Raw genomic sequence first — 13,151 nt, forward strand, 5'->3', positions numbered from 1 at the left:
CAGGCAAGCCAGGAAAGGTTCCATGCTGGATCAGAGCTACAAAAGAACAAGAGGTGAAGCCCAGGGCATGGCGTTAGGGATTGCAGTGGTGCCCAGTAACAGAGTTGGATTAAGAGTCCTTGAAGTCGAAAACATTGGTGTTACCCAGGAAGGGATATGGATAGGGTATGGTGTGTGGTTTCCAGACAGGCACCAACTGAAATTGCATGATAGAGGATCAAAGCCTAATCACCATTATCCCTAGGGTGGCATACAAGGAAGAGAGAGAATATTGCATCAATATTGAACTCCTGCTGGAGAAGTTAAATTAGGGCTGAATACAGTTGGCAAGTGCCCATAAAACCTTTACCCAAGTCATCCAGCACACAAAAGATCTGAAGGATAAGAAAAAATAAATCAAATTGACCAATTAGTAAGATGATATCTGGAACTGACACTCGAATGTGCAACATCATCCAAGGATCCACCACATCTCACACTTGGCCATTGTAATCATTGTCATATCACTAGTGTACCCTCACCACTCTGGTGGTCAAAAATGTCAAATGGAAGAGAAAATTGATCTGACAGATAAATGTACTTGCCTTATAACACAAACAAATAGCTTAAGGGCACAGGCTAGAGTTGAAACTCCCAGTGCAACACAGAAAAAGGGTAGTACAGTTAATTCTGTTACTGAATGCTTCAATAATGCAGATTTTGTTTCCTAAATACACCATGTATCTGACAATGTATTGTGTTATCTTGTCAATGACTCTATAAACTGCACAGCAAAATGTTGTGATACCTTTTCCTTTTATTGGTTGTAATTTGAACATCTAGTTATTATTTAAACTGATAGGTCTAGCTAGTTAGAATGAAAGTCTAAGACACTATCCCCAGGGAAGACACAGCAAATGCTAGATTGAACCAAGAGGACGGATTGTGGCCAAGCAGCTCCTCAGACAAGGGAGCTGGGAATCGAGTATTGTGATCGAACTGGAGAGACAGCAGAGGAGATTCACTAGGATGTCGATGGGATTGGAGGACTTTAGTTATGGGGAGAAATTGTATAGGCTGATTTTAGAAGTGAAGGAGGCTGAGGGGTGACCTAATATAAGTATATAAGATTATGAGGAGCAGAGATAGGGTAGATCGTCAAAATCTTTTCCCATGGTACAGGCATCAAAAGCAAGAGGGCATAGGTTTAAGGTAAGAAGGAGTTTTAAAGGTGATGTTAGGGATAAGTTTCTTTTCACACATAAAGTGTTTGATATCCGGAACTCACTGCTAGAGGAGGTGGTGGATTCAGATACAATTATTATGTTTAAGAGGCATTTAGATAGACATGTAAATAGGCAAGGCATAGAAGGATATTGTCATGATGCAGGCAACTGGGATTAGTGTAGATGGGCAGAAAGATCAGCATGGATATCGTAAGGTGAAGGACCTGATTCTGTGCTGTGCGAGGCTGTGACTCTATATACAATACTCCTAATTGTGGTCTAATCAACATTCTACATATTTTTTAACTGCTTTTCATTATATGACTGTAAAACTAACCACAGTCACACATTGTTTTCTATGGTCTTGTTAACCCATCTCACACTTAATGATGAGAATCCAATGTCAAACTGAAACCACACTGAAAATACAGAACCTAACCCACAAGAAAACCACACATATATCAACAAGTGCAAACACAATTGTTTTACATTTAATTCTTAGCTAAGTACTTTTCTTTAAAAGATTTGCAGATCCAACAAGGTGCTCCCCTGATCAGGCAAAGCTACAGACAACTTTACCTTATCTGCAGATGTAACTGTTCTAACTCAAGGGACACATTGGCACACAATGGCTGAGAGTGTGGAAAAGGAATCTTCAAGAGAAGGGCTCTTGAGTCCTGTTTCCACCTCGTCACTCCTTCAAAGCCCCCTCACCAATGCTGAACAATTGCCTCAATAAGATAATGCACAACTTTGAGTTCACGCTCTGAGTGCCATCCATTCAAGATGCCCTCAAAACTGCAAAATATTTGAATGTTTTCATAGTGACGTCATGGAGGCAATATCCCCGGTGGTCATAAAATTTTCTCATCCAGTAACAACCATGGCTCAGTCAAGTAGTCTGATCATTCCTGTTTCAAAAGGGTCTGTGTTCACAACTCACTCCAGTCTTAATCACATATAAAAAAAATCAGGATTGTCATTTGTGTTGTACCAAATGAGTGCTTTATTATGAGGTGCCATTCTTTGGATGTGACCCATCTGCTCTCTGCAGTGGATGTAAAAGATCCCAAGGGTCTATTTCAATGAGGATCAGGATCATATCCTGTGTTCTGACTAATATTTAACCATCAATAAACAAGAGTATCTTGTCATTTTCACACACATCTCTAGGGGAACCTGTGGTGTACCAAATATGATGCACCAATTTCCTGGAACAGTGACTACACTTCGATATTACTTTGCTGGCTGTAAACAGCTTGGTGGCTTCCAGAAGCCATGAGAGACATCATACATTACTTTGTTTCTTTCTCTCTGAATGGCTCAGTTGAAGTGTCAAAGGTCCTTTTCCTTCAGCAAAATCTTTCTTGGGTTATCTATGTTTTTTATACAGGCTGCTGTTGCGTGGTTCATGGTAATGAATCAAGTACAGATCTCTCCAGCTCCCTGTATAATTCATCTTCAATGTCAGTGTCTGAACTGATGCCTGAAAGGCATAAAGCATTCAACAGTGCATCCTCAGGAGTATTGTCTTTCTTCGAGGTATCTTATGCAGTAGCCTGTTGGTATATTGAGGTATCTAGGAGAACGCGACAAAACTAGAATGGCAGAATGAAGTTAGGTAGTAACAGATGACAGTCCTGAAAATGCCACTTGCATTTGTGGCTGTTGCAGGTTACTTGCTGGGAAAATGAGAAACAAAAATCAGCACCCAGACACTCTGCTAAGGCTAAGTCACCAACTATTCTTTTGCAGTAATAATGGCTCCACAAAAGCCACCGAGCCCAAGGGATCTTTGCTTTGCTTGAGTATGGATGATAATGCAAGGAGTGCTGCATTTGTTTCCCTCTGTCTCTCAGATTATATGCTGCAGAATATTCTGAAGGACGACTTAGTTTGAGTCTGCTGCAAAGGTCAGTGGATTGCATGGCAATTTATGTATATAGCATAAATGCTGAAAGGTAAAATGCACACAGGGAAGGAATGAACATAAAAGAATGTGTGTTTGATATGAACAGAGGCAGTAGTGCTGGGAGGCCAGTGATCGTACAAGAAGTAGGATTGAGAAGAGAATGGCTGTTACTGAATGTTGTCAGAAAAGAAACAGTGAATGTGTTTGCAATTAGGAGTTATTACAAGGTGCTGCCTGATGGTCCACCACTCAAATAGTAACAAACCAAAGAGTTAAAACTACCCAAGCCTCCTGCCAACAACTTTGCGAGGACTTTCTCTTCTCCTTTAACAACAACTACTCCCTCCATTCCTGCACCCACTCACCCAGCTCCCAATCCACCACCCTCTTCCAGTTCAGAATAGGAATAGTTTTTAATTGCATAATTTTAGGTTTAATGACAAATTCAACACAAGGACTTCAAAAAAATTATTGATCAGTTTCTTCTACTTCTTAATTTGGTAATTTAGTTCAACAATTTACCCCATCAGTTTTCTGTTGCTCATCCATTCCTTACTCTTCCCCATTTAATTATTTTTGATCTGTTACTTAGCAAATAACTCAAATTTGAGGAAAAATGTGAAAATTTTGAATAGAAAATATGCATCTATGTGTGTTTATCCATTTTCTACAGAAATTTGCTTAAAAAAGGAACAATCAGAATACATTGCAGTAAACTATGATTCACTTAACATTTGAATCTAACTTTCCACGTTCATTATTACTCAGACTGTTTCCCAATTCTGCAGAAAACTCTTGAATTAATGGGAAGGACATATAACATCACTTCCATACATTGGTATCCAGTGCACATTCATTTCAGCAAAGGATAAACACACACAAAAAGCAGCTAAGAAAACATTTTTGAATTTGTTGATCTCGAGTTCACTTTCCTGAATGATCCTTGATTCCCCTGTACTCTCAAAATCTATCCTAGCTTTGATGGTTCAGCACCCAGAGGTCTCTAGAGTAGAAAATTCCAGTGATTTCAAATTCTCAAAGTTAAAAAAAATCTCCTTATCTCATAACTAAATAGCTTGTGTTTATCCTGAAACTATGCTTGCTTATTCTGATTTATCCAACAAGGGGAAAATCCTCATAGCATCTTTCTTTTGAACCTTGCATTGTGGATGCTGTGACAAGGCAAGGGTTAAGATAACGTGCAGGCAAAGATAGTTTACAGACGGTATGTAGTCAACCGTGGTGAGAAAGGTCCTTGAGAGCATAGCTCCTCTATGCACAGCATGGGACCCGAGCCCATTTAGCATACCAAGATAAGGATGCAAACGAAGGATGCAAGGCACACACCAACTATTGGATGATTACTTTACTAACTCTGAAGTTTTATTGGCCATTACCTTGTAGTTTCTATTGGTTACTAACACCTTTTATTAGTGGACCATGATTGGTATTTTGTGTGTGCAAATAAAGGATTCTCAGGTGACCAAAAATTTTAATTGATCAACATTTGTTTAAATGGTCAACTCTGTTGAAACTTTAGAATAGTTTGGTGACAAGGGCCGGACTGTTCTTCTTGTGCACAAGTAAATAAAATGTGATTGAGAAATGAGTGCAAGTTGTCAGAGTCCAGTTAATCAGTGATGATAATGTGTTATGCATTTACAACTTAAGGAAAAGGATCCTCAGGACCAATATGAAATATCCTATCCTTGTTCCTTCTTTAAGCCTTAGATTCAGTTTTTCCAGCGTTTCCTTTGTGACCATCTTACACTATAAATTCTGACATAAAAATCTGCTGCGTCACACTAAGTGCACTACTTGTTCATAATTTCACTGCTTTCTGCCTGATAAGATGTTGAATTTTAAAATTCTCTGATGGTGAACTCAACTGCCTCTGCAATATTCACCATGTCCTTCTCCACACTTTTGGCTCTCTGGCTTGTTGTACATTCCTTAATCAGCTTCCTCCAGTGATAGCAGTCTGAGCACTGCATCTTAAAGAGTCTTAAGTTTCATCTCTCACTAAATTTTGCTACTGATCATAAATGTAGAGCAATGGCTTGGCTCCAATTTATATTTATTCTCAATGGGGCACCTTCGATGTTAAGCATCAGTTGTAAAAGTATCAGCTGTTACTGGCAAGTAAATAGTGGCCTAGTGTACTCATAAACAGATTTTAAGCAGTCTCTAAAAATCTAATTTCATTTCACTTTTCCAATCAATTGAATAGGTATTCACAAAATGTGTAATTCCCAAATATTCATTTAGTACAGCATCACCTTTCCCCTTTATTGATCAAGATGAGATTGTTTTTAAATGAACCATCCTTTAGTCATCCTTGACCAAATAAATCAATATCGGTGGTGTGGAGTCCCAAGCATATTGCCAAACTATGAGCAATGCAGTATGGGGGATGCCAAATATCTCTTGACCCTGATGCCCAACAAAAAATAATAAATTTCTTTTCAAATTTCATGGCCAAACATCCACAGACTTTCAGGAAGTAAGTTCCAATATTCCACAACTTTATGTGTGAAACGATGCATCTTGATCTTGCACTGGATTTTGATAGAAACTAATTATAGTTGCAAGAATATTTTCTGGATTCTCTCACTGAAGGAAATAATTTTTCCAAATTTACTCAAATGAATCTCTCTGCCATTTCAAACAAATTGATGAGAGCACCTTTCAGCTTTCTAAGATCACCCTTCTAAAGATAAGGAGTCAACTAATACCTAATGTTGACACACATCCACTCTGCTATATGTACAGTGAAAAACATTTCTACATATAGTGTTGGAATTATCAAATTAATAATAAGACATAATTCCAGCTATTTCTAAATAATAGATTAATGCATTCTGCAGCATGTAGGATTTGATTCATTACTGTATGTCCAATTTCAGTTAATAAATCTTCAAATAACCAAGTCAATACAAATAAATGTATATTACCGTGCAAATGTTGTTGGCCAAGTAGCATCCAAATCATGCCCTCTAGATGCCAAGTCAAATTGCATTTCATTCAGTTCATACAGATGAATAACAATATCAGAGACGAGGTGAGATTTCAGCAATGGGCTTTGAGCATAATACCAGTCACTTTAAAATTTGAAAGAAAAGTAAAAAGAATCACAAATGCAAAATGAAGAAAGACGTTTGAAACATTAGCAGACACTTCATAGTACTCTGAGATATGTACTACTCTTTCACAAGTCAGCAAAACATAAAAAAAATGACATTGTACCTATGCTATTCTGTCATCTTATCAAAGTACAGGTTTATTACATTATCTAAAATTAATATATCCTTTATATTAAGAGATCAGACCTGTACACCATTTTGCAGGCCCAGTCTCACCAGTCCTACACAATTCCAACAAGATGTCTAACTTCCTGCACTCAAATCCTTTCTCAGTAAAAGCCAACTTCCTAATTGCTTGGTGTATCTACAAAGACACCCACCTCCTTCTAAATACCAATACTGTTTAATCTCCAGCTTTTTGAAGATAATTATTTTCTTTCTACCAAAGCAGATGGCCTTACATTTTTCCACATTACATTCCATCTGCCATACTCTCACCCATTCACATGTCCACGTCCCCTGCATCTTCTTCTCTACCTAAACTGCCACCCAGCTTTGTGTCATCCGCAAACTTTGAAAAATTATATTTGGTCCTCTCATCCAAATTACTGGTGTAGATTGTGAACAGCTGGGCTCAGCACTGATCACTGCACCATCGCACTAATCAGAGCCTTTCAAACTGAAAATGATCAGCTTATTTCTACTGTTTTCAGACCAATCTTCAGTCCAAGCTTCACAGTACATTACATCAGTCCCATGTGGTTTAATTGCAATGATCTTGTGTGTGCTGCCTATCAAAGGTCTTCTTAAAAATCCTTTCACACAACAACCAATGGTTCCTTTAAAAAAATACAGATTTGCCAAACATGATTTTACTTTCATAAATCCACGTTGACTCTGACCAATCCGACTGTTATTCTTTAAGTGGCCTGTTATCACTTCCTAAATTTTCCCCACTATTGATGTCAGCTAACTGCCCTGTAGTTCCCTGTTTTGATTCTCTCACCTTTATTAAGCAGTGGATATACAGTTGTTACATTCCAATCTGTAAGAACCATTCTAGAATCTATGGAATTGTGGAAGATTAAAACCCAACACGTCCGCTATCTCCATAATCATCTCTTGAAAGATCTTGGGAAGCAGGTCATCAGGTCCCCTTCATTTCCCCAGTACCACATTTTCACTAAGCCTAATTTCTTTCAGATCTATACATTGCAAAGATAATAAATTGCAAAGATAAAGTTCAAGAAAACAAGTGGAGCTGGCTGGGGATTGGAAAGACTATTGGAATGATGGGTAAGTAAAGGGGTCAGGACGAGGGCTGGTAGAGGCATTAGGATTGTGAGGCATAAGCCGGCTGTGGTAGATAATGAGGAGGGGAGAGGTTATCAGCAATTGATGGGGATATTTTGTAATCAATTGAAGGAAGTGATTAACTAATGGGAAGGGGGAAAATGGCAGTCAGGAATAAAAGGGGAAAAAATGATAATCAGGGAGGGAATTATTATCATGGGAGACAAAATATCCATAGTCTGGAAGTGGTCCTGGTAGCCTGAGGGTAGGGATCTAGCTCTGAGTTAATCTTCTTTATGTGTACTTCTGTGCGAGTATTACTCCAAAATCGGATTAAAATAGCTGTATACAGCTAAACTTCCAAGAAACATCTTGTAGTTGCTTGAAAGCATTCTTTTGTAATAGTTCAGAATTAAAACAACTGAAGTGCATTACTGTCCTATTTCTCTCCAAGATCTGTCATTACATCATGACCTATATTTTGATTACACTTTGACCATTCAAGAGCCCAGAGGACAGAGCTCCATGCAGAACTTCAGTTAAGTATTAGAAGATTGAAAGTGGAGTCTTACAGGTGTGTACCACCAAATTGCCAGGACTATTACTTGCAGCAAGAGTTGGGAAGTGATAACTTATTGCAGAATACAGAAGTGTCACAAGAGGTTCAATAGCCTGCCCAGTGTCTTAAAACTAATTATTCTCTCTTTTTCTTTCTTGATAATCCCAGTGCACATTTCACCCTTTTAAAGACCAACCATTCAAACAGCACTCTGAATAAGAGTTCCTCTAATTCCCTTTCTTCAATGATATTACTACACTGCACAATTCCAAAATTCCTTCTCCACTTTTACACACTCGTACCTTGCTATAATTTACTTTATCTTTCTCGTACCTCTTATCATGCAAATCACAACTCCCAGTCTAGCCCTCATTTACATTTCTGTTTGCAGAGGAAATTGGCTCATGATGTTTGCCAAAAGCCAATAATTGAAGACTCATCTCCATCTTGAAACCCTATACCCCTTGCAGTACAAGACTTTGCTGCTCAATTACAGCAGAGATAGACGGTGAGAATCAGTCATATCTTGGTAGCGTCAGATTCGTGTCCTGGGTCCAAAGAAGTCATCTTGCGAGCTTTCTAAAGTAGCAGATATACAACTTTGCACTTCCTGAAGGATGTTCACTCAATCTTCCCTTGCCACTATTTCCATTTGGAAAAAGATAGTTGGAATGTGCCTGATACTGCCTGCCAGATCTCAGGAACAGAGCACAAGCCAGGTCTTTCTCAGTGAGTAATGCCATTGAAACAGTGGAAGTAAAACCAAGATACCGTAGAGCATCCTTCAAAGATGAAGCTGGCAGCACTTCCCTAGATGGTTGACATTGGACTTATGTGCGCAACCTTCCATAATTCTAGCCCTCCAATGCACTTAAAAAAACACATTAAAATCTGAGATGCAAACGGCACAAATATGAATTCTAGGAAATTGGTGTTAGGGAAGGATAAGATGACTTTGCTTTTGCAAGTATTAAATAAGAGTATGTGCTCCTAATGTGCTTTTTTATTCGTAGATATGATAGTCATATTTGAAAAGTTGCATATATTTGGATCTCATCTAATAATTCAGACAATGATTAATAGTGAAGCCATGTCAGGATAGATTGTCCTTAGTTGCTGTTGGGTTTTGGTTTGAAGGATACATCTGAGATTTGCATGTTATGGAAAAGACAAGAGGTGGTGTCTATATAAATCATGTAAAGAAAATGGCAGTGTATCTGCCATCTAACAGTTTGCAACTCATTACTAGACATTGTTTTCTGCTTTCTGAAATTCAAGACCAACAGAACCAGTATCTCTTTACTGACTTAAAGCAGAAGTTCTTCCAATATGGATGAATGGTAAAGGGTCGCTCTCCTGCTCACTCTGAAAGGTGTGTTTTCAAAACTCTGATATTCCTTTAAATCACTAATCTGATAGCTCTCCTGGATTACAGTATGACTCCTCTGCTTTGTGCAATAGCAAAATATCAAATGGTCTTCATCCATGAAAAGATCAAGGAGGTTTGGGTACCACAGAATTAAAGACCAAAAACATTTTGTAGACATAAAGGATCCTCTAAGTGATACATGGAATGTGCATGGGGGCAGGGTGCAAAATTATTCAGGTGTGCTGACCAATAAGCAGGCAAAATAAATGCAAGTCACATTAAATCAAACTGAGTTTTATTTTATCATTTTTAAAAGCAAAATGGATTGAATAATGCATTGTTTAAAATAATGAGGTTTTTACCTGCAAACATTGCAATATGCATATTGAAGTAATAACCTTCTAAACAGTTTTTGGAAAATAAAGATCTATTTGAAAATGAGATAAATTCAGTTTCCTTAGAACGAACCATGCTTACTTACAGAACTGCTGGTTGTGTCATCCTGTCACCCTCATGAGTTAGCTTATCTCTGGTTTACATGAGTACGTATTGAAATTGGAAATGAGCTGGAGGTCAAATGATGACATACCTATCCTCCAAGTCTGCTGCTGGACTAAGGGGGCAGATGGACTTTGCATCTGATTCCTTAGTTTCAGGTTGTAGTGATTGGGATCACTGACCTTAAAAAAAGGATAATGTCAGGTCACTGCTTTGTTTATTTTCCTTTATGTTAGCTTATAGAGAGGTGAAGGTCCAGGTAGAGGGCGATAGAGATTTCACAGAAGGGAAGTATCACAGCGCAGTAGCGTACCTTTAGCGTATCAGGAAGGAGGTAATGGGGGGGGGGTGGGGGTAAACACCTCAGTATGATACTCAAATCCATTGCTTCAGCTGTGGTAATGTGGGTCATTATGCCTGCAACAAACAGATCTTATAGTCCTATCTTAGATCAGAATTTGGAACGTGAGAAATCTTGGAAATTGTTGGAGTATTGGTTGATGTAGAGATGTCACACTTTAAACATGATTAAAAATTGACTTGTGCATGATCAATAATTTCCAGCATTCCTTTGACAATTAAGTCTTAAAGTTTAAATGTTTCCTTAAAGTTTGTATGATTGTATTATTTTATTAATCGTTTAGCCCTTGTAGAGTAAGTCATTTGCTGAACTATTTTAAAATGTGAATGATCTTGAGTTTTAAAATGCTGCATGATGTGTGACAATTTGGAAGTTAATTTTGCTATCAGAAGTTGTGTGAATGTGTGGGAACCCCACATCTTTTCCTTTATTCTTTGAAATATGAGTTAGAGTTTTTCACTGTGGAAATTGTTTTCAGTTATTTGAGAGTTATAAATGAAGAAAAATTCAAGCATGGAGTTTTGTTTTGACTTATCTGTGTTTTTGTTCCCTTTTGAATTGTATTTAGAGAGACACCCAGATTCCATACTGGCCATGTGGAATCCAGGTTAAGGTGTTATAAATCTGAGTGTCTTTATTCTGGATATGAGATGCCCACATTTGAGAGATAAATTGACATCCGGGGAAAGTAGTGCAGACTTGAACTGGGAATTTGAAGTTGATGTTTTGGGAGATTGGAACATTTTGGTAGCAATCCTAAAACTTGCCTTTTGCTAACAAGAATGTTTTCTTTATCCAGAATGTTAATGGATATTGCTCAAGATTTTTGACATGCTGATTTTGAGTAGAGTTCCTTTGAAAAACTTGTTTTGATGCAATTATGGTGCTTGACTTGTGAAATGCAGATATGAGTTCAGTTTAAATCATGGGCCAAAGAGCAGTTCAGCATTTTACTTACATTGTTAACCCTAATCCCCTCACCACCTTAACAGAGCATGCACCTGTCCAGCTGCTGTTGGATAACTAAATTAAAATGGTTTGGTCAGGCAGCTCCATCTCTCAGGACACTGATACTGCCGGGTCGAAATTTAGTGGTAAAATGTATTAAAATTCCTACCTTCCTTGCAGACGATCTTAATTATACTGGAGAACAACGTAAGCGTCAAGTGTGGACAGCAAATTATCCCAAGGGACCATTTGTTCCAAAACAAAAAAGGAGGGAGGCTGCACGATAAGCAGCTTTGTGAGGCAGAGAATAGTGTGCACAGCAGGTAAATGGCTAATGAAGGTGAAACCACAGATGCCACTTCAAATTTTTTATTGATAGATCTTCAAGGGTAGTTGATGGGAAGCAGGATGTGGCATTTACATAGAAAACTACTAAGGCTCACCAATAGCGGAGATAGCTTTGAAACTTCCAGCTAAAATTAGTTCTCAGAATGCTGAGAAGCATAGCAACAACAGCATATTTGGCTAGCAACCCTGGTAAGTTTGTCCCACCAGTACATATATGCTCAGACAGTATGTGATAGTCTAATCGATTTCCTGCCACTATGGTAAATGAAGGGTTTTGTACCAGTGGAAGTTAAACATTTACCATCTGTGCTCCTTCTCCAAATTATCTTTCAGGAAGTCCAAGGATGTGAAATGACATGATTAAAGTAAAAGCACACCATAAATGTCCCCCTGCAGGGTACGTATGAGCAGACAAATTGGCAAAGTTCGGTGTCCAAGAAGGGGAACCATGGTAACATCCAGCAGGGGAACAGATAGATGCAGTCACTGTCACTATGATACGATGAGATGGACTATGACCTCTTGATCTACCTTGTTGTGACCTTGCACCTTATTGCACTGCACTTTCTCTGTAGCTGTGACTATTTTACTCTGTACTGTTATTGTTTTTACCTGTACTACATCAATGCACTCTGTACTAACCCAATGTAGCTGCACTGTGTAATGATTTGACCTGTACGATTGGTATGCAAGACAAGTTTTTCACTGTATCTCGGTACAAGTGACAATAATAAATCAATACCAATACCAATACCAATAAGACTAAGATTGAAGACCTGATACAGACAATGAGCTAAAACAAATCTGAGATGGAACATACCCTATCTCATATGATAAATGGAAAACTAAGATACAAGTGGAGGATGGACTTGTCCTTAAGGGTGGACGATGTGTGATACCCACTGAAGATCCTAATCAAACAACAGACCAGTGCCATAACGTTCAGGAACACCAAGGGGTCGAACCATTTCATAGAGTCATAGAGTTATACAGCATGGAAACAGGCCCTTTGGCCCAACGTCCATGCTGTCTATGGTGCCCACCAAGCAAGTGCCATTTGCCTGCGTGTCCCATTTCCCTCTAAACCCCTCCTATCTATCTACTTATCCAAATGTCTTTCAAATGTTGTTATTGTACCTACTTCAACTACTTTCTCTAGCAGCTCATTTCATATACGCAGCACCCACTGTGTGAAGAAGTTGCCACTCAGGTCCCTTTTAAATCTTTCACCTCTCACATTAAACTATGCCCTCTAGTTTTTTGTTCCCTTTTCCTGGTTAAAAGACAGTATATGTTTGCTAGCTTTACCCCTCATGATTTTATGCACCTCGAAAAGGTCACCCCTCAATCTCCTGTACATGCAGAGATACGGATGAATGTTAGAGAAGGTTGGTAACAGAATGATTGATATTTGTAAAACCAGCAAGCATGTGTAAGGTGAATGTTCATGCCTTATATATGAGTGGAATAAATGATTTAAGTGCTATTTGTATGGCTACGCGCTGTAGAAATTAATTGTAACATGATGCAAACTTAAACGTCTATGTTGTGTGAGATGAAATATGGGCAATGTTC

At 38.4% G+C, this 13,151-nt stretch overlaps 1 protein-coding gene across 2 annotated transcripts in view; it reads left to right on the plus strand.

The window, feature by feature from the left end:
* fyco1a (FYVE and coiled-coil domain autophagy adaptor 1a) overlaps positions 1-13,151 on the plus strand; it is a 219,484-nt gene that overhangs the window by 15,536 nt on the left and 190,797 nt on the right. The gene's annotated exons all lie outside the window — the stretch shown is intronic.

The sequence above is a fragment of the Pristis pectinata genome, chromosome 5 (genome assembly GCF_009764475.1).
Source record: "Pristis pectinata isolate sPriPec2 chromosome 5, sPriPec2.1.pri, whole genome shotgun sequence".
Classification (NCBI taxonomy): Eukaryota; Metazoa; Chordata; class Chondrichthyes; order Rhinopristiformes; family Pristidae; genus Pristis; species Pristis pectinata.